The following is a 19,056-nucleotide window of genomic DNA, read 5'->3' as shown; positions in this document are numbered from 1 at the left end:
CATTTTTATTTTACAATCTGTTGATGAGTAACCTTTCTGAATTCTAGCCCCTCCTATGTTATTGTTTACTTTCCCTTTTTCATGTGAATTCTTAGAGAATCCTGTCTCAGACTCTTAGGAACTGACTTTAAAGAGGAAATTTAGGTTCCCATAATAAAAGCAACTTCAAGGCTAGTAACACCAGAATATCTGTAAGCACCTGTGCAAACAGGAGACAATGCTTATGAAAACATTTCAAACATGGCTTGAGGAGGAGAAAAAGTTAGAATAAACATTGATAAAGATAGAGACTACAAGCTAAGGTTAAATTGATTGTTTACTCCATGGCTGAGTTAAGGAGCTCTTAAACATTAACCTATGACATAGAAGGGACATGTTTTATGTACTGTGTAAGAAGGAAGATTGGAATGTGGGTAATGGAATGTGAACAGTATAAAGACCGTTAACTTCGCTGTATGCCTTAGCTTTTGACTTTGGTCTAGTAACTAAAACAGATTTCTCCTTGCATCATTTGAATAAAATAATTGTAAAAATCTATATTCCGATTCCAGCAGTTAATTATTTAAAAGTCAAGAAAACAACTCTAAATATCAGCCAGCTGTTGATTTATTTGTTGGGATAAAGTTGGACCTGAGAAAAGTTTCACAATCTGTGGGCGGCAAGGTGGCACATTGGTTAGCACTGCTGCCTCACAGTGCCAGAGACTCGGGTTCAATTCCTGCCTCAGGCGACTGACTGTGTAGAGTTTTCACATTCTTCCCATGTCTGCGTGGGTTTCCTCCGGGTGCTCCGGTTTCCTCCCACAGTCCAAAAATGTGCAGGTTAGGTGAATCGGCCATGCTAAATTGCCCGTAGTATGAGGTGAAGGGGAGAATGTAGGGAAATGGGTCTGGGTGGGTGGGCTTCAGCGGGTCGATGTGGACCTGTTGGGCTGAAGGGCCTGTTTCCCCACTGTAAGTAAGTAAACTAATTCCGAACGATTTTCAAAGATACATTCACAAAAACACAGAAGTTTGAAGACCTTGCAATCAAGCTCTGTTCAGATCTAGGCGCATATTGGATATTTCAGCTTGTTCAAATTAGCCCAACAACTGTGAGAACTATTGGAATTGGGTCTTACATCGATACCAGTAAGGAAGCAATACGATCAGAGTTGAGATTGTGTTGCTGGAAAAGCACAGCAGGTCAGGCAGCATCCAAGGAGCAGGAAAATTGATGTTTCAGGCCAGACCCCTTCAGCAGGAATTCCTGATAAAGGGCTCTGACCCAAAACATTGATTTTCTAGCTCCTCAGATGCTACCTGATCTGCCGTGCTTTTCCAGCAACACAATCTCAACTTTGATCTCCAGCATCTGCAGACTTCCCTGTCTCCTAAGCAATACCATCAGTTCAACCACTTGTTGGATATTGTCTGAAGCAAAGAGATTTCGAATTGAGGGACACCTCTGATCTCATATAGACAGATATGAAGGCTAGCACTGGGAGAATCCAACTATAATTATGATTTCTCCTGAATCAAGCAACAAAGCTTATATTTTATTTGGGTTTCAGTCAACTGAGAGTCTAGCCTGAAGAACTTTTGAGCTGTTAGTTTCTGCACATACATTGTTGCTGATGTTACTTGCTTCTTATCACTGTCTAAGGCTCTTCAACTCCTCATGAACTGCAATACTCCAATAGGTTATTTAATATAGCTCAAATATTTTCTTCACATGCTGTTGCTAAAGCGATGTCTTTTCTCTTATTGAAATCAGAATCACATTATCAATTAGACTACAATTTATTGTCACAGAGTTTTTCACATGGAAAGAGGTCTTCTGGCCCAATCTATCTAGAGGAGAAAATGAGGACTGCAGATGCTGGAGGTCAGAGTCGAACACTTTAACTCCCCCTCCCACTCTGGCAAGGACATGCAAGTCTTGGTCCTCCTCCACCGACAAACTCTAGCCACCTGATGCCTGGAGGAGGAATGCCTCATCTTCCACCTTGGGACCCTCCAACCACTTGGCATCAACATGGACTTCACCAGTTTCCTCATTTTCCCTCCCCCCAACCTTTTCCCAGCTCCAACATTCTAACTCAGCAGTGCCTTCTTGAACTGTCCTATCTGTCCATATTCCTTCCCACCTATCTGCTCCACCCTTCTTGCTGATCTATCACTATCAACCCCCAACTCCATCTGCCTATTGCATTCCCAATTACTTGCACCCCAGCCCCACTCACCCACCTCCCATTTATCTCTCAGCCCCCTTGGGCCACCCCCTCATTCCTGATGAAGAGCTAATGCTTGAAACGTAAACTCTCCTGCTCCTGGGATGCTGTCTGACAGGCTATGCTTTTCCAGCTCCATACTTTTCAAGCACAACCTACCCATATCAGTCATCAAGCACCTATCTACTCTCATCCCATTTTCCAGCACTGCCTGTAGCCTTGAATGCTATGGTGCATCGAGAAATCATCTACACTCCTATTAGATGTTGTGGTGGTCTCCAGTTCACCCACCCTTTCAGACAGTGAAGTCCAGACACCACCACTCACTGTATGAAAATATTATTTTAAAATGCCTAATAAAACTCTTACCCTTTACCTTAAAACTTTCTATTGATCCCTCTGGTTTCTTCCTATCTGTGCAGCCTATGCCCCTCATATTTTTATACACATCAGTCATGTCTCCACTTCTCTTTCTTTTCTTCATGGAAAACATTCACTGTCTGTATAATCTCTCTTCACTCACCCAGCCAGCATCCTGGTGAATCTCTTCAGCAGCCTCTCGAGTGCTAGCGCATCCTTCCTATAGCGTGGCAACAGATTACACGCAAGATTCCAGTTATGGCCCATCTAACATTGAATGTAGTTCCACCATAACCTCCCTGCTCTTGTTTTCAATGTCATGAATAATAAAAGCAGGTGTTCCATGTTATCAATCTTACCCACCTGTCCAGTTGACTTCAAGGGTCTGTGGATATGGTCACCAAGATCACCCTGACCGTTTGTACTTCATAGGTCCTAACATTCATCCTGTAAACCCTTCTCTCATTAATCCTCCCAAACTGTATATATTTACAGTGTACATAAACCTCATTATCCTACATACCCCACAGGAGTTTCTTTAGTTGGTCTTCATTATAGCAGTAGTTTACTGTTGCTTAGTTACATCCACTTTGAAATCACTAACATAATTACTAACAACATTATCACTGCTGTCATCATTACCACCACCATTATTGCCTATCCACACACCCTGCAGTTTGAATTTCGTAATTGAGTTGAATTGGAACACTGACTGTGTATCTTGATTTGGTTCACTTGAGTTCAGCACAAACGTTCTAGTGTTGTTCCGAGTCTGGATTATTTGTACCATTCTCTACAGAGGGGTGCCACTATACAACTGTAGTGGTTCTATGTACAACTATACCAGTCCATTGTCTGCTGTTGTCTAGGTATTGTTGCCCAATAGGGAAGGCACAGTGGCTCTGTGGTTAGCACTGCTGCCTCACAGCACCAGAATCCCAGGTTTGATTCCAACCTCAGGCGACTGTCTATGTGGAGGTTGCACATTCTCCCCGTGTCTGCATGAGTTTCCTCCCACAGTCCAAAGATGTGCAGGTTAGATGAATTGGCTATGCTAAATTGCCTGTAGTGTTATGCGTGTCAGAGGGAAATGGGTCTGGACGGTTACTCTTCGGAGGGTCGGTGTGAACTGGTTGGGCCAAAGGGCCACTTTCCACACTGTAAGGAATCTAATCTAATCATATTCTGTGAGCATTATACTTGATCTCAATTCTTAGCAAGAGTAGGATCATGGCTTTCCTGTTTCTTTCTGAATGTCCATTAGACATTCTGACAATTTGAGTTATTTTTAAATTTGATTTGATTTTACTGTCATTTGTACCAATATACAGTGAAATGTATTGTTTTGCCTGCCATCCAGACAAACCATACCTTACATAGATTCATCAAGGTGATGGAACAGAATGCTAAATATAGTGTTGCAATGATAGAGAATGTGCAGAGAGATCAACTCTAGTATGAGAGGGGGGAAGAAGCTGTTCTTCAATCTGTTGGTGTGTGTGTTCAAATGTTTGTGTCTTCTCCAAGACAAAAGATGGTGGAGGAAAGTATAATCAAGGTGGGAGGGTTCTTTAATTATGTTGGTTGCTCCCAGAAGCTATAGGGAGTAGAGATGCAGTCAATGGAAGGAAAGCTGTTTTTCATGATGGACTGGCTGTCTTCACAACTCTCTGTAATTTCTTGGGCAGAGCAGTTGCCAAACCAACTGTTTAGTGATGTGTTTAATGAATGTGGCTTTGACTCCCAATTCTTAACAAAACTTGTTTGTCCTGGCTTTACAGAGCTGTATCTAGCGCTGTATCACCTCTGTTGCCTTTGCTATGGCTTCTGTTGTAAAGGTGCTTCTATTGTTCATCCTTTTGAGGACTGGAGCTTAAAAATTACATGTGTAGTTTTACAGACAAAAATGATTGATGGCTCTAGACATCCTTTCAACTTCTATGTTGCCTTGTTCTTAGATAATTTGCCTGAAGGATATAATCATTTTTCTGAAAAATTGACATTCCTCATTTAGTATTAGATCTGCATTCTGTGGTGCCTTGAACATGTCCCTAATTCTCTGGTCTTGCTTTTTTTTCATTTTTTCCATGCCCTAGAATGTGATCATATATTTGCTTTTATATTCCTAGAAATTGCTCTTTGGACTTTTCTGTATGCAGCAGGAATTCCAGTTGATGGAATGCATCCTGGGACTGGGAGGGAAGTGCAACAAGTCAGCATCAGTGGGGAAGACTAAAAATAAATAAATAAACAAGTGTTCAACTTCACTGTCCTCTTGTTAAGAGTTTTCCAACATGTGCCATGGAACTGGTGGCCAAGCACGAATCCCTTTTGTCGCATCACTGCTACTGGAATGAAAGTCATCACCTTTTTGATGGCATCTCACCTCCACCAATGCCCACGCCATTATGAGTCCTCGCTAGACCTTGCCAATGCAGCCGCCACCAATGCCACTGGGTACTGCACTGTCCCAAGCTCAACTCCGCCGCTGCCATGAAACTGCTTTGACCTGTCCCACCAATGCAGCTACTGCTGATGCTGTTGGGTCTCATACTGGGCACGAACCTGTACCTGCCCTTGCCTCCATGGATCTGCGTTGGACACAAATGCAAATACCTTGGAATGCTGTTGTAGTTGTGTATAGAGTTGGTGGCAAGGGTGAAAAAGTTGGATCTGTCTCAGATTCAGAGATATTTCTACACAATCCCCTTTCCAGGAAAGTCATGATGATCTTCCTGTGGGCAGTAAAATGAAGCTACAGGAGATATCTTAGGACATTGGACTTCTCCAGTTCCATGTGTAGACATCCAATAGAATTAATAGACCTCAATTACTTGAGGTCTTAGGAGTATTTGAATTGGGAATGGAGGAGTCCATTGCTGCCATAATTTTCACATTGGCCCAGGGCACAACCACATCAGGTCAGATCATGAGAAATTGGCCACTCTTACAAAGAGACATATGCAGTGGCACTTGCTGTGAATGAAGAAGTAATGTCTCAGTTGGAAAAAGATGCAAGTCTCTTTCAGTCACCTGGATCACTCTACTCAAATTGTTAGGGTTAATAAGGTTAATGTTGCTTTTTAGGTAAAAATGGGCATCCAAAAAGTTTCTGATCAATGATACAAAGGAGACTTGGAAGCAAAGTTGCAGCTCATGGAATAATAAAGACAGTAGAAACATGACAAAAAGCATGGCTAGGTGACAGGAAACAGCACGTGATTGCTAATGTGCATTTTTAAAGCTGGAGGACAGTTTGTTTTAGAATTCCCCAAGGGTCAGTGTTTCTTTGTCTTTTCTTAACCAAGACTTTCATGTGGAGGGCAAAATTCCAAAATTCCAAAACTTGGAAGCATTATAAATGGTAGGAAAGTACTGAACATAAAAAGGACGCAAATGGTTGGTGATATAGTTGCAAATGTGGCAGATAAAATTCAATGTGGTGGAATATTCAGTATTTCATTTTGGTCTGAATATCGCATCCAATTCTGCTCACCAAAGTATAGAAGGGATGTGAAAGCATTGGAAAGAGTGTAAGAAACACTAACAAGATTGATTCAAAGAATGAGGAACATCAGTTAAGAAGTTGATCAGGATGTTCGGACAGTTTTCCTTGAAGAATGTTCAGAGGAGTTTGATGGAGGTATTCAAATCATGGGTCATATTAAATAGGGAAGAACTACTCCAACTTGTGAATCATTGACAATTCGAAGTTCAAGTAATTAGTAAAAGAAATACGACTGACATGAGAAGAAGTATTTTTCATATTGTGACTGGTAAGGTTCTGGAATGTGATATCTAGAGGCAGGTTTAATCAATGCATTCAAAAGAGAATTAGAAGGCTACTGCGAAAGGGTTATAGACAATCAAGGTATTTTTCAATGTATAATTTCAGTTACATCATACTGAACTTTTGCTATAAATTCTGTGCCTTACAATTGTGTCCTCCACAACCAACTGTTGAAGGAGCGGCGTTCCGAAAAATAGTGTGCTTCCAATTAAACCTGTTGGACAATAACCTGGTGTTGTGTGATTTTTAACCCAGTCCAACTCCAAATCATGACTGTGAAAGGGAGTGTTTGCAAAGCCAAGGGGAGAAGGTGGGAGTACGGTACTCAGTGAATCGTTCCTTCAGAGAGCCAGTGCAGACATAAAGGGCCAAATGACCTATTTCTATGCTGTAACTGTTCTGTAATTCTGTGAATTAACTCACGGACTTCTAATCCTTTATGTCAGCTGTCCAGACATAAAAGCAGATGGAGGAAGACAAAAGGGCACATAGCCTTAAAATAAAATGAATAAAATGAAGTTAATTACAATGTACAGAAGAAAAAAGAATCAATTAATTTTCTTACAATCTTAACCCAACTCAATTGGGCTGAAGACTAAACAGCACTTTTCGCAGAAAAGAGGCATGACATAGTATGGCAGAAATTGTGAATAAATTATTTAAAACATTCACTACACAATTGCTACCAGGTTAAGAATATAGATATTAAAAGGGTTTTGACCTCCAATTGTATCCATCAAGTAAATAGAATTTAAGGATGAACTTGCCATTTAAAGTGTGTGAACTCTGTTGTTCATAGATAACCAGGATCTTTCAAAATGTTTTTCTACGTAGTTAGAGAAATAATTTACAGAAGAACTAATGATGTTATGGCAATTTCTCTGCTTCTTTGGGCAAAGTCATAATCAAAGTCAAGTTAGACAAATTAAGTTATTTGAATTTTATTACACTAATAGCATAATTACAGAAGTTAATGGCTTGTATTTCAGCCCATTGTGAGTCTATATGCAGGGTATGGAAGGTCTTTTCACCTGATTTTGTTTTTGCTAAATAATTTCTGAATTAAAAATAGACTATATTATGAGGGTCAGTGTTGTCCAATGAGTTGGAGTCTGTGAATGTCCTTTGATCAAAGACATACAGATCGTCAAGAAGGGATCAGAATCCCTACAGTGTGGAAACAGGCCATTTGGCCCAACAAGTCCCACATCAACCTTCCTAAGAATAACCCACTCAGATCCATTCCCCTACCTTATTGCTCTACATTTCCCCTTACTAATGCACCTAAACCTACACATCTCTGAACACTGTGGACAAGTTAGCATGGCCAATTCACCTAACCTGCACATCTTTGGACTGTGGGAGGAAACCAGAGCACCCGAAGGGAACCCAAGGGAGAATGTGCAAACTCCACACAGACAGGCGCACAAGGCTGGAATTGAACCCAGGTCCCTGGAGCTGTGAGGTAGCAGTGCTAACCACGAGCCACTGAACCTTCCTTTTAACACTTCACCCGTCCCCTTTCTGCTGAAGCTCCTACACCCACAAACTGCAAACCCCTCCCATATTATTTATCTGCAGTCTGGATCAGCTTCTATCCTGGGACTCCAGATCCTGCGTTCCTGCAGCAAATGGAACCTCCATGCGATGCCACGAAGAATAAGAGATGCCATAAGAGGTGATTGCCACCCTTTGGTGAGGAGGTTCCTCCTCCTCTTCAGTCCTAAGTGGCCTTCCCTTGTCCTGTGATTACGTCCCAGGTTCTGGATCATCAGCTAGGGGGAGAGTTCTCTCTTTATAGAGGTACCATCCCTTGGCAGGAAACATTTCCACATTTGGGATTTTGATTCCAGGGGAAGACATGCTGCCAGTCTTGCCACTGCCAGGTTGGCATGCATTTCAGCAGGCCCTCTTGAAAAGAAGCAGTCTCCTGCCAACTCTTCGTTAGCCAGCAAGAGCCCGATGCCTCATCACATTTCTGCCAACATTATGCTTTCCATTTCCGAGATGCTATTGGAGCTATCATAATTCAAATTTCATCAGTGAGTGCTAAATATATTCTACCTATAACCCGAGAATGATAGTTTTACTATAGACTCCTTTGTAATTTCGACTGGGCTCACACAACTGCTTTATTCTTCATTTTTCCTACGGCATCGATCAAGTCAACTGAAAATACTCAATGTTTCATCTGAGCGGCCAAAACATTAATTGGTCTGCAACCAAGAAAGCATTGACTGATATTTTAAAAGATAGGTTTACCATGTTGTTTCACTGCAAATAACTGAAAGGCATGCAATGCTGTTAACTGAGATTGAACTAAAACTAGGATGAAAAAATTCAGGTGATTTCTTTAAAATGTTGACCCCTGAAGAGAACAACTTCAGAAATACAAAATGCTTCCAGAGTATTAGAGTGACTCAGTGGTTAGCACTGCTGCCTCACATTAGTAGGGACCCAGGTTCGATTCCACTCTGAGGTGACTGTGTGGAGTTTGCATATTCTCCTCATGTCTGCATGGGCTTCCTTCTAGGTGCTCTGGTTTCCTCCCACAGTCCAAAGATGTGCAGGTTAGGTGGATTGGTCACGGTAAATTGCCTATACAATCCAGTATATGCTGGCTAGGTGGATCAGCCATGGAAATGAAAAGTTATAGGGAAGGGGATGCTTTTTGGAGTTCGATGGGCTGGATGGCCCAATTCCACACTGTAGGGATTTGATGATTTGTTTTATTCCATGAAGTCACCATAGTAATATAAATTAGTGTTGCTAATATTGAACTAACATTTCCTCTTCAAATTGCTAAAACTTACTCAATCGTATTATAATTCACCCTCTCCTTTGCTGTTAATGCCACCCTTTGCAGTTTTTCACATCTTGATCATGGTATCTTCACCATCTGATGCCTTTGCTATTGTTCAACACAGGAACCACAGAAAAACTTTGGCATGCAAATTCCCGACCCAAGAAGCTTGGGGACAGCACTTTTTTTCCAGATTAAGCTGGCAAACAAAAAGCAGAGAGGACACAAAGTTAGGAGAATGGAAGACACTTATTTAGTGCTCTCCCTACTCATTGAGATCTGACTTGGTATGTATGGTCAATCCAGAGACGGCGATCTGCATGGTGCTTATCAGTTAGTGCTCCATATAAGAGGAGAGCAACAGAACACACATGCATTTCTACAAAAAGGGGACAGATCAATCAAAGTAACTAGAGCTTTTTTAATGTGATGTTTGCTCAGAAAAAGAAACATTAGCTGCAGGAAATGACCAATAAAGTCTAGCTTCTTCAGAAGAATATTTTCAGCACAGTGTACATCTACCTACCCATCTTCTTCAATTCATCAAAAACCCTCTGGATCCACCAGAAGGCTGGCATGGAACTCTTTTCTACGTATTCCAGGTTGTAAGCCGATTCAGCATAACACAATCACAAACTGGATCTGGAATCCATTGGGAGTATGATGGCTCAATGGTTAGCACTGCTGCCTCACAGAGCCAGGCACCTGGCTTCAATTCTACCCTTGGGTGACCGCCTGTGTAGAGGTTGAACATATTCTCCATGTCTGCATGGGTTTCTGCCAGGTGGTCTGGTTTCCTCCCACGGTCCAAGGATGTGCAGATCAGGTGGCCATGGGAGGGATGAGGTGGGGAGATGCTCTTAAGAGGGTCAGTATGGGCTATGGTCTGCTTCCACACTGTTGAGATTCGATAATATTTACAATGGAATTACCACAATAAAATCCCTCCTTATACAAGACTACGATAGACTGCCAAGTCAGTCTGATTTTGGTTTTCAGAGATTCTGATCATGGACCACTTGAGCTTTACCCTCAAAATTAGTAATGCCACTTGAGATTTCAGGTTAAGTGATTGCCTTGTAATCATTCCCAGCTATTCATTATTCTTTGTATACATTCAACACCTGACAATGGTCTATAGCATTCTATTTAATTCTGCTACACTACTTCATACTTTTATCGTATGTCCAATAATGTTACCCATTGCAGTGAAGAATGATTTTAAAGATGTCTTTATTATACATACCAAATGTTTTTTTGCAATCTATTAGTGAGAATGATTCACTGCTGGAGGCATTTGACATTTTAACTAAGAATGTTATGATATATATTTATAATATACTTCACACCGTAAGAAATTTATCTTTATTATTCTGGGCAAGAATAGTTATAATGAATTTCCACAAAAAAATGAGGACTGTGAATGTATTTAGTTACAGTTCAATAATCTGTTTCGGCAAGAAGGATTAAAATAAATGGGCCCATTAGACACAGTCTGACCAATTTGTTTTCATTTTAACCAAATAAAGAAATTATGCTGTTCAGCTAAGAGCAAATACTGCTTATTTATATTGGATAAACAATTGATCACATAAAAATCATTTGCTTTGTGGGCTCAGTCAAAAATTCAGTCACTGATTAGTCTGCAGATCATTTTCTTCTGAGATAACATAAAACTTCACAGCTTTAAGTATTTAAAATGTGAGTAAAAATTAAATGTGCAGCATTACAACAATTCATAATGTTCTGATAAATAAAACAGTCACTGAACATGTGGGTTAACATATTGACTGAAAATTAATTAATTGTTTTCTTCATAAAAAGAGTATAAAAATTGAAATTATAAACATGTTTTCATACATGGTAGAATTCAGCATGTTATGAAAAAAAAACAGCCTGCAATCTGCACATCTGTTATGGGGAATTGGAAATAACCATTGGTATTCTAATCAAAGACGTTATGCCAGAGAAACATCAACAGAGGTGGTCCAGGTGCTGTCAATTTTTTCTATTCTCCCAGCCAGTCTTTGTTAAAGAAAGTTGTTTGTGACCACACAATCCAACAGTTGCTGCTGCTGCTTTATTGTAACTTCCAGATGAACTTGGAAACTGACATTGATTACAATACCCAATTCCACAATGAGTACATTTTGAGCTGTACAAAGAGTAGGAATATTGTTTCAGTTTGCCAGTTCTGGGATATAATGTGGTTCAGAAGCAAAACTAATTGGAAGGAAATTACGTCTGTTGATTGTCTGATAGGTTCAGTGGGATTTTGATAGTGGAGCAAGGAGCCTGAGTGATAATGAATCACCTTATGCATTTAGAGGTTAAAAACAATGACTGCAGATGCTGGAAACCAGAGTGTAGATTAGAGTGGTGCTGGAAAAGCACAGCAGTTCAGGCAGCATCCGAGAAGCAGTAAAATCAACATTTTGGGCAAAAGCCCTTCATCAGGAATATTCCTGATGAAGGGCTTTTGCCCGAAACATCAATTTTACTGCTCCTCGGATGCTGCCTGAACTGTTGTGCTTTTCCAGCACCAGTCTAATCTAGAGTTATGTATATAGAGCTCAAGTATCAGTGCTGATCCTCTATTTTCTGGGATCCTTTGGTTTCTATGTGCCCAAGGTTAGAACTTTCCCACACAGTGCTGAAGATTTCTCTCTTGAAATTTCTTTGGAACTCTGTGCATTTAATTCTGCACACCAAAAAAAATCATCCAGTTATCTGATTGCCCTCCAAAAAGCCCAAATAACTTTGCAGGTGGATCCAGAACAGGATGGCCATTTCATTGCAGCTTTTTCAACTTATTTATTCATAAAGGCATTGGAGGCTATGCCAACATTTATGGCTTATCATCACTGCTTTTGAGAAGGAAATATGGAGTTCTTTTTTGCAATACTAGGTAGTGTATGTACCTCCACAATACTGTCAGGAAGTTCCAGGATTTTGACCAGTGATGGTGGAAAAATAAGGAAATATCTCAAAGTCAGGGTGACATATGATTGTTGGGGAACTTTGACATATGATTGTTGGGGAACTTGCAGCTGATGGCCAAGAGCCTATTGCCCTTGATATTCTCGGTCAAATGTTCCAAAACTGTGGGTCGGATCTTCTGAAAATGTCACAGAGGTTTCATTCAGGATCGTGAGCACACTTTCCCCCCAAAAAAGAGGATGAATGGAGAGCACTCTCGCAGCGAGGTTTAGGAAAAATCCTCTGGTCTGTATACACCAACCAATCCCATCATCCTGTGGCCATATCCATTTCAATGCCCTCTCCCATTCCCCCAATGACGTGTTGGTTCTGCACCTCATCCACAGCCTAAACAAGGCCACCCACAAACTGGAGGAAGAACAACACATCTTCCACCTCAGGAGCCTACGACCATATGGCCTTAGCATTAAATTCACCAGTTTCCAAATCTCTCCTCCCACCCCATTCCAGATCCAACCCTCAGATTCAGCTCATCACTCTTGACCTGACCTACCTATTCATCTTCCTTCCCACATACCCATTCCACACTGCCCACCGATCTATCACATCACCTGCTATCTTCGCCCACTTATCGCCATCCCAACTACCTTTCCCCAGCTTCATACCCCCACCAATTCATTTCTCAGCCCCCTTAACCCCTCCCTTGTCCTGAAAAAGAGTTATACCTGAAATGTCTTGCGCCTCAGATGCTGACTGATCTGCTGTGCTTTTCCCAGCGCCACACTTTATCAATTCTGACTCTCGAGGATTTGCAATCCTCACTTTCTCCTACATCCTCCAAGGTATAGATAGCGACTGTTCAGAGAAATACATTTGCACACTGCAACATAGTGACTTGACAAAATTATTTGATTTGATTTGCTTTATTATTGTCACATGTACCAAAATACAGTGAAAAGTATTGTTTTGCATGCTATCCAGCCAAATCATGCCTTGTATTAGTACATGCAGGCAATAGAACAGGATAGAATGGAACAGCTACAGAGAAGGTGCAGAAAAAGATCAACTTCAATATATGAGAGATCCATTCAAAAGTCTGTTAACAGTGGGGAAGAAGCTGTTCTTGAATCTGTATGTGCTTTCAAAGTTTTGTACCTTCTGCCTGACAGAAGAGGCTGGAGGAGAGTATAACCTGAGTGGGCTGGTTCTTTAGGAGAAAGTGAGGACTGCAGATGCTGGAGACCAGAAGTGTGGTGCTGGAAAAGTGCAGCAGATCTGGCAGCAGCCGAGGAGCAGGAGAAGCAACGTTTCGGGCATAAGCCCTTCCAGCACCACACTTTTCAACTCTGGGAGGGTTCTTTGATTATGTTGGCTGCTTTCCCAAGACTGCGAGAAGAATAGCTGGAGTCAATAGATGGAAAACGGGTTTGTGTAATGGACTAGGCTATGTTCACAACTCTCTATAATTATGTGATGTAGTTGCTTTCTGTTTAGAAAGAGAAACCATGGATGTCTGAATATGTAACTTAGTGTTCCAAGTGTGCAGTTGAAATTATGTGGATTTTGGAAGCTTTAAGAAAGTCAGCATTTGTAAGAAACATCAGAGAATTATTTAAAATGAATAAATATTATGTAGCTCTGTATTATTGGGTGAACCAGTATGTTTGTGAATTTTACAGGCCTTGCTCCTATGGAGGTTTTAAATCATATTAGAGTTTCCTCTGTGTCATAATGGCAACGTTGTGAGATTGTCACAGAGTTAAACTGAAAACTTGGACAAATGGGAGCAATAGCTTTGGTTTCTTTTTAGTAGGGGAAGCAATAGTACATGCTGTATTGCACCTTAAACTTACTGAGAAACAGATCAGCTGGACTGGAGAAATTATGAAAGCCTTGAAATCTCTCATGCTGGTTTGACTGGTATGTGTTTATCATCAGAGCTCTGGAAGAGCAGTAGAATATTGATAGTACCTGACTGCATTGAGATATCTAGTTGAGCATTATGAGTTTAGGCATCTGACAGATGACCTTATTAAAGATGGGATTGCATAAGAATAATGGATCCCACCAGGAAAGTATATCTACAGAGATAAGAGAAACTTAATTGCTTTGAAAAAGTTTATGCTTTTATTATTTGAGAGCTTGAGTTCTTAAGTAGGTGAAAATGGTTTTCATTTTCCAGTCCGGTGAAAGTGGCTCTTTTAATAGGCTTAGAAACTAATTTTGTCAGCAGTGTGTCAAAACACCATTTCCAAAAAATCATGACTTAAGCTAAGTAACTAGACAAAGTATTTGGTAAGTGTTTCATGAGTTGAACTTTTACAGTCCAGGGAAGAAAAGGTCAGGAGCCAGATGGAAAGATTCAGACCAGCAAATGTGCTGGTTGACAGCCTAAAAGTAATTGAAGTAGATGAAAAAAGCCCTAAGTCTTATCTGAGAATTTGGTGAGAAAATTCAATGACTTAGCCAATGCCTGTGTGGCTCAGAGAGAGATAATGCCGAAGAGATTCATAGCTGGTGAGTGTGCAGAAATTCACTAAAGGAAACTCTTGTAACCTTGCTAGTTGAGTTATAAACTTTAATTTGAAGATAGATCTGATAAGTCGCTGAGGTTGAGTTTACCTTAATAATACTATGAGGAGAAAGAGTGGAGTCTTTTTGTTGTTTAGTAAGATCTTTTCAAATGATCTTGTACATGTATGCACATATAGATTTTCTTTTTCCTTTTGCATGTAATAAACTGATATTCTTTTGTTAAAAGTGCATTGACCAACACTTTTGATTAAGTGCAGTGACTGACAACCACGGTCATCAAATTTTTGAATTAAAATTTATGGTCCATCAAGCCAGTTTTCATTCTAGGATATGACAACATCATTGGCATCACGGATCTTTTGGAATATTGTGTTGAATTCTGGTCTCCCTCCCTGCTATAAGAAAGATGTTGTGAAAATTGAAAGGATTCAGAAAAAATTTACAAGGATGTTGCCAGGGTTGGAGGATTTGAGCTATTGGGAAAGGCTGAATAGGCTTGAGCTATTTTCACTGGAGTATTAGAGGATAAGGTGTTCTTATAGAAGTTTATAAAATCATGAGGGGCATGGATAGAATGAATCATCAAGTTCTTTTCACCAGTGTAGGGAAATCCAAAACTAGAGGGCATTGGTTTAAGGTGGGAGGGGAAAGATTTAAAAGGGACCTAAGGGGCAGCATTTTCTCACAGAGGGTGATGTGTGTATCAATAAGCTGTCAGAAGAGGTATGTGAGGCTGATACAATTTCAACATTTAAAAAGAATCCGATGAGTATATAACAAGGAAGGGTTCAGATTCACATGAAACAAATGCAGCCAAATGGGACTAGATTAATGTAGAATATCTGATTGGCATAGATGAGTTGAACTGAAGGGTCTGTTTCCATGCTGTACATCTCTATTACTCTAAGACTATGCACGTCATTGAAGATACTGTTGAGACTATATGGTGGAATGATGTTCATCCAGTAGTAAGAAAGTTAGAAAGCCACAAAGGATCAGTTCTATATTTTACTTCTCTTTAAAGACAGACTGGGGACTCAAGGGTTAAACATTTCACTACCAAAGAGACTCACTGCAGTAGCAACTGCATGTCTGTCCTCTTACAGATTAGACAGAACATCTCAGTAGTGAGGAGGCTGACTGAATCTTAGAGAAGGAGTCCATTGAAGCCACACCAATGGATTCCTCTGCAGCCTCAGGCAAACGTATTTGTCCTCCCCAGACAAGCCTTGGCCACAACCCCGTTAAACTGCCTCCTGTTCCCATTGTCTTGCTTCCCCTCCGTATTAGCATAGGTATGTGAAACCCCATTGAGAACAAGCAAAACCCTTCTATTTTAATCTCTTCCCATCAACACATGATCATGAAGAATACGAAAATCTGTCCCTGTAATTCATTCACTCGTTATCACAGGACATGGACATTCACTGGGCCCTGTAAAATTATAATTGGCCATCTTAAACAATGCAACGACAATCAACCATGTGACTTATAGGCCTTTTGTATTATTCCTATAAAAAGTACTGCCTTTGTGTGTAGAGCAGAGATTCATGGAGAAGTGTCACCACAAGTATATGCTCAACTACTTTTGGGGATGTTGAGAATCTTTCACCGGCTGTCTGATAGTAAAACATCTACTGCTGAACTGAAACTTGTGTAGTCTGGATGTGGAACAAAATATGCATCAGCAATAGGACAAGCAAAACTGAGAGCTGAATGCACTTGGAAGCATTAAGATCTGAACACAGGAAATAGTAGCAGAAGTAAACCCTCAAGCCTGCTCCACTGTCCATTAAGGTTATTTGTGGGGCAAATAGCTTTTTTTCGTGAGTGATGATTTTCTTGACAGATCATGCCTATTAGTTGCACATGCTAGTGTAAGCATTTTTATTTTTTTTTGTACACTGTTACTTGTCATTGTGATGCAACCTCTCATGTTGCTTTTCTTTTTGCTTAGAGAACGAAGCTGAGAAAGTCTGCACACTGAACTCTGGAAAAGAGCTCGAAGGACTTAGTGCGGCTGCCCTGAACACACTGTATCAACATCAGCAAACTGGTAAGGGATGGACCAAAAGCTCAATGCACCTCATAGCATCACTTGTCATATTTCAGCAGGGAATTCAATTGGGTCTAGGATATTTATATACTGTTTGACACAGCTAGGGGAATGGCACCTGTAAGTTAATTTACTGACTGATATGTTGGAGTACAGTAAAAACTGAAACTAATGCCAATGAGCCACGGGTAGAAGAGTAGTGACGTCTCCCTTCAGCTGCTTAGGAGTCTGGTTACAGCACACCCAGAGTACTATGTGCAGTTTCAGTCTCCTTATCACAGGAATTTCATCATTGCCATAGAGGGAGTACAACAAAGATTCATCAGATTGATCTCAGGTTAACATGATAACCCGATGAAAAGAAGTTTTGATCACTGGGCCTGTATTCTCTGGAATATCAAAGAATGAGAGATGATCTCATTGAAATTTACAAAATTCTTAGTACCTATCTTTGTATCATCTGCAAACCTAGCCAGAATGCCCTGAGTTCCTTCATCTATACATAAGGGATTCTTGAACTAAAATATTAATGATTGCAATTGAAGCATTGCATATTATTTTGGATTATGCTGAGGCTAAACAAAATATGACCTGTACACACCATTCCACAGTTACAGCCATCTGGTCAGACCACGTTTGGAGTACTGTGCACAGTTTCGGGCCCCATATCTCTGGAAGGATTTACTGGAGTGTGTTCAGATGAGGTTCTTGAGAATGGTCCTAGGAATTAAAAAAACTTAACAAATGAGGAATGTTTGAGGACTCTGGATTTATATTTGATGGAGTTTAGAAGGAGAAAGAGAGATCTAATTTAAATATGCAGAATATTGAATGGCAATGACAGAGTAGATGTTGGGAGATGTTTCTATTGGTAGGAGAGACTAGGACCCGAGAGCATAACCTTAGAGTAAAAGGAACACCTTTTAGAACGGAGTTAAGGAGAAACTTCTTCAGTTAGAGAGTGGTGAACTGAATTACATTGAATTGAATTTATTTATTGTCATGTGTACCAAGGCACAGCAAAAAGCTTTGTCTTGTGAGCAATACAGGCAGATCATAAAGTTAAGTAGCATAGATAAGTAAATAATAGGTAAACAAAAACATGGGTACAAGCGAATGTTAAGAGTTTGTGGGTCCATTCAGTATTCTAACAACAGTAGGGTAGAAACAGTTACAAAACTGGCTGGTGCGTGTGTTTGGGCTTCTGTACCTTTTCCCTGATGGTAGAAGTTGTAGAAAGATATTGCCAGGGCGGCTTGGATCTTTGAGAATGCTGGTGGTCTTTCCTTGACAGTGGGACTGGTAGATGGATTCTATAGATAGGAGGTTGGCCTTTGTGATTGTCTGGGCCAAGTTCACCACTCTCTGTAACCACCTCCGATCTTGAATGGTACAGATTAAAGGTGTATACCAGGTGGTGATACATCCAGACAGAATGTTCTCAATGGTGCACCTATAAAATTTGCAAAGGGTATTCACTGTCATGCCAAATTTCCGCAGCTGCCTCAGGAAGAAGAGACATTGTTGGGCCTTTGTAACCAGTGCATCCACATGAAGAGTACAAGAAAGTTTGTTGTGGATGACCACTCCTAGGAGCTTGATACTTGTCACTCATTCCACTTCTGTGCTGTTAGTGTATAGGGAGGCATGAGTAACATCCCGCTGAAAGTCAATAATGTGTTCCTTGGTTTTGCTGGCATCGAGAGCTAGGTTGTTCTCTGTTCACCATTTTTCCAGGTCTTCCATCTCCCAGCTGTAATCTGTTTCATCGCTATCTGAGATTCGACCGAATGGTGGTTTCATCAGCAAATCTATGGAATTTATTGCCACAGAAGGCTGTGGAGGCCAAGTCATTGAGTATATTTAAGACTGAGATAGCTAGGTTCTTGAGTATCAAGGGGATCAAGGGTTATGGGGAGACAGTGGGAAAAGGTGGTTGACAAACTTATCAGCCATGATTGAATGATGGAACAGACTTGATGGGCTGAATGAGCTAACTTCTGCTTCTATGTCTTATGGTCTGGTGGTCTGAGGCTATAAGTAATCAAAGAATTAATACTTTGTGAAAGATGGGCAATATTTGGCAATCAGAACTTCTGTCATCTTTAAATAGCATGAAGAAGCTGCTCAACTCTCACATAGAATCACTTAAATCTGTTTCCCTTTCCACTGGTTAACATTTCAAGTCCAATATGGCTATTTGACTGAACATCTTCTGGGGTCCTGAAAAAAGTTGCATTCAACTCAAAATGTGAACTGTTTTTAGTTTCTTCTGCCAGAATTTTTCCAGTGCTTTCTGTTTTTATTTCAGATTTCCAATATCCAGAATATTTTACTTTTACATGACTTAACCAGTTAAG

Source organism: Hemiscyllium ocellatum, chromosome 2 (assembly GCF_020745735.1).
Source record: "Hemiscyllium ocellatum isolate sHemOce1 chromosome 2, sHemOce1.pat.X.cur, whole genome shotgun sequence".
NCBI classification, from domain to species: domain Eukaryota; kingdom Metazoa; phylum Chordata; class Chondrichthyes; order Orectolobiformes; family Hemiscylliidae; genus Hemiscyllium; species Hemiscyllium ocellatum.
Note: the sequence above shows the minus strand (reverse complement) of the source record.